This window comes from Vidua macroura, chromosome Z (assembly GCF_024509145.1).
Source record: "Vidua macroura isolate BioBank_ID:100142 chromosome Z, ASM2450914v1, whole genome shotgun sequence".
In the NCBI taxonomy this organism is placed as follows: domain Eukaryota; kingdom Metazoa; phylum Chordata; class Aves; order Passeriformes; family Viduidae; genus Vidua; species Vidua macroura.
Window position 1 is genome coordinate 74212496 of NC_071611.1, and position 3774 is coordinate 74216269.

The 3774-nt window shown below is 52.4% G+C and overlaps 1 long non-coding RNA gene across 1 annotated transcript; it reads left to right on the plus strand.

Moving 5' to 3' along the window:
- Positions 1-217: 217 nt before the first annotated feature.
- Positions 218-1648, plus strand: LOC128822455 (uncharacterized). Its single transcript, XR_008441441.1, has 3 exons — positions 218-256; positions 1087-1186; positions 1614-1648. It is a non-coding gene; the product is annotated as an uncharacterized LOC128822455 (long non-coding RNA).
- The last annotated feature ends 2126 nt before the right edge of the window (positions 1649-3774 follow it).

Sequence of the window (3774 nt, forward strand, 5' to 3'; positions counted from 1 at the left end):
GCCTGGGTGGAGTGTGTCTTCATTTGATTCCGTCTTCATTTACCAGTGACCTGGAAACAAAACTCAGTTGCAGTCTTTCCTTCATCCGGCAATTCAGCTGTGCACATTCAGCTCCACGCTGTTGCTTTCATCTTGCAGCTACCTTGTCAGTGAGGATGTCCTGGTGGTGTTGGAGTATATGGATGGAGGCTCCTTAGCTGATGTGGTCAGCATGAAAAGGATGGCTGTAGGACACATAGCAACAGTGTGTCGGGAGGTAAGGGGCCCTGCTTGTGCTTGGGATGGCTTGGACAGGCTCGTCCCTCAAAAGCGCTGCAAAGCGAGTGATTCCATGTTCAGAGCTTTCTTTCTGTGTTGCTCTCATGCTTTGGAGAAGAAAGAGCATTGGGAGTGAACTGCCTGCCAGTGTCCCTGCCCTTACTATAGTCTGTTCTTTACTCTTCTAGACCATTGTTGAACTCCCTGTCTCGTTTTCATTTCTATTTTCTGTTCTGCACTTTGCCTCTCCAAGCCTTTGCCCAAACCCTTTCTGCATTGCCTTCTTTGCCTGTAAGTGCAAAGGTGCTGGTGTCCAAGTTTTAAACCAGCGGCAAAGCCAAAGAGAGACTCATCTGTCACAGTCCAAGCTTCAAAGGATGGCATGGCACCCACCATGCTGCTTGCTACTGAAAACTGACAAATGAGCTCCTTCCAAGTCTGCTGTCGAGGAAGCCCTATAACCCTTGTCCTCCAGCCTCCCACCCGACAGTGATCCCCTTGGTACCCAAGGCAGGAACTTTTTCTCTTTTGGCAAACCATTGCTTGTCCTCCAGACAGGGAGAACGCATCCAGTGCAGCAGGGATCATTCTGACTGGCTTTGCAGGGGACAGTCTTGAGCAAGGACTGATGTTTCCCTCTCAAGCGCTAATATGCCTTCCCTTGGAAAGATCCTGCTCTCCTCCTAGTGTTGCAGCAGCAAGCACTTCCTCTTGCCAGTGCTCACTGCTCCTTTGAGATCTGTGAATCTTCAGGAGCAGTGTCCTTTTGGGTGTGATGAAATCAGATCAGGCTAACTTTTGGCCTCCTGTTTCTTTTTTCTCTCCCAGTGCCTGCAAGGCCTGGCTTTCCTTCATGCCAACCAGGTGATCCACAGAGACATCAAAAGTAACAACATCCTTCTGGGCCGGGATGGCTCCGTCAAGCTGGGTGGGTGTTCTGGGTCAGGCGCAGCGCTCCGGGGAGGCGGTGTGGGGCTGCTTTTGAGCGGCTGCCGGGTGCCCAGCAGTGGCGCTGGTGAGAGGGCAGGGAGCACTCTGGGAGCCCAGGGCGCAGCTGTAAGGGGCTGAGTGGTCTAGAGAGCAAGAAGGTAGCAAGAGTAACTTTGGTTTGTGTGTGTGTTCCTTCCAAAGGGAGAGAGTTACAGTGTAAACGTTCCCGTGCCTGAGGAAAAGCCAGGGTGGGAATCCTGGGGGGGGTTGCTAAGTGGACAATTGCCCATGTCCTTGGCTGCAGCCCTGAGGAATGAGAGCCCAGCTGCTTTTCCAGCTCGATTCAGCACTGCATTCTGAGACGTAGAGTGAGGAAGCCTTTTCCTTGGTTCCCTACTTGAAGCAGTGTTTGTTTTTCTCCTCAGCCGATTTTGGCCTCTGTGCTCCGTTCAGCCCTGAGCAGAGTAAATGGAGGTCGATGGTCGGGACCACTCGCTGGATGGCACCCGAGGTGGTGAGAAGAGAGCCATACGGCCCCAAAGTGGACATCTGGTCCCTTGGCATCGTGGGAATAGAAATGGCCAAAGGAGAGGCTCCTTATATTCGGGAAACCCGTGAGAGGGTAAGGTGCAAATACGCTCAGAGAGCGGTGTCCTTCTCCTGTGTGTCCATTAGACAAAATCCCATGCCCACAGCTTAAAGTGCTTCCACCAAGGCCCACTTGTAAAACCGTCCTTGGGGCTGGCATCAGCTGTCAAGGCAAGACCTGTTGCAGCTTGGAAGAGCTGGGGCTGCACTGGAGCCTTTTTTCCTTTGGGAGGGAAGGCTCATCTCTAAGCATCTGCTAGGCAAGAAATTGCCACTGCAGCCTGGAGCTTAAAAGATGGGGTCTAGGTGAGCACTGAAGGATATGGAAGAATCACGTAGAGTCTCATGTTTCCTTTGGCTTCAGGCTAACTACCTGATAGGCAAGCAAGGCGTACCAGACCTGCACAAGCTCAGGCTGCCCTCTGGCTTGTGTGAATTTCTGGGCTGCTGCCTGCAGATGGATGTGGACAGGCGAGGCTCTGCCAAGGAACTTCTGCAGGTACAAGGCAAAGCGGCTGCAGCCCAAAGAGCTGTTCCCTGTCAGGGTTTGTTCCTCGGCCAAACTCCAGGGCTTCCGATGGGCCCCCCCACATAGCAATATCCACTCTGGGTGCTTTTCCAATGAAAACCAAGTAGGATCCAAGACTGGTTGAGATTAGAAGGGACCAGTGAAGGTCATCTAGTCCAAAACTCCAGTCACTGGCAAAGACATCTTCAAGTGGATCAGGTTGCTCAGGGTCCCATTCAAGCTCACCTTGAATGTTGCTGGGCTTGGGGCTCCTCCCAGCTCTCTGGGCAGCCTGTGCCAGTGTTTCAGCACTCTCCTCGTAAACACTTTCTTCCTTAGAGCCAATCGAGTGTCTTGTAGCTTAAAACCATTCACCCTTGTCCTCTTACAATTGGCCCTACTAAAAGATTTGTCCCCATTCTTCTTAGAAGGCCCTACGAATATTGAAAGGTCTCCTTGGGGCTTGCTCTTCTCCAGGCTAAACAAGCACAACTCTCCCAGCCGTTCCTCAGAGGAGAGCTCCCAGCTTCTGGTCATTTCTGTGACCCTCTTTTGTTCTCAGGTGGTGTATTCATGTTTACCTGGTAGCAAAGGAACTGAAGTATTGCAATGCCAGGGACGGGGGCTTGAAGAACACAACAAAAGCAGTCTAGAACCAAGCGGTTCTAGATTGGTCCGTGGGAAGGCAGGGGCTGTGGGGGAGCTCACTGTGAGCATCCGAGGGCACTCAGCTTGTCCCTCCTGCCCCAGCCTTAGAGGTTTCTGCCAGCCAGATGGGGACAGCTGAGCAGGAGTTGTGCCAGCCCCATGTGCTGCCTGGCCCGCTCAAGTAGATGAGGATTGCTGCGGCTTTGCTGCCAGGTTTTGTGGCAGACAAGGAGCTGGTGACCAGGCCATTTCCTTGGCTGTTCCTGCTGAGAAGGAAGATGGCAGCCAGCACAGGAGCGGGGGGCATGCCAAGGCAGACACTGCTCTTCCTGCAAGCCAGAGCTCAGCCCATCTGTGCCCTGCTGCTTGTGTCCTTGCTCCTGGCTTGCTGCTGAAAACCTGCGTGTCCAGCACTCCTGAGAACAACACGTGCGGTCAATAATTTCAGAGCCCTTGGGAGTCTCTTGAGGACTGCCCAATGCCCCACATCTCTTTTGGACACTCAAATAGCCCATGTCTGTAGAAAAGAGGAGCTGGAATAAGTCTGTTGAGTTTCCTGAAAGGAACAAAACCTTTGGACAGCAAGCAGCAATCCCACAGTGCTGTCAGGACAAAAATGCCAGCAAGTGATGACACCTTGAGGAACGGACTAGTGCAGTTCTGGGCCATGTTTGCCTGTGCTAGCAGCATCCTGGACATGAAGGCTCATGTGCTGATGGTGACCTCAGGCCGCCTATGTTTGTGTATTTCTGGGGGCTAGAGGAATCCAGCTTGACCCTGTTAGGAAGTCAGTTTGGAAAAGAATGGTTCCTTTTTCCTTTCTCTCTTTTAATTTGATTTGG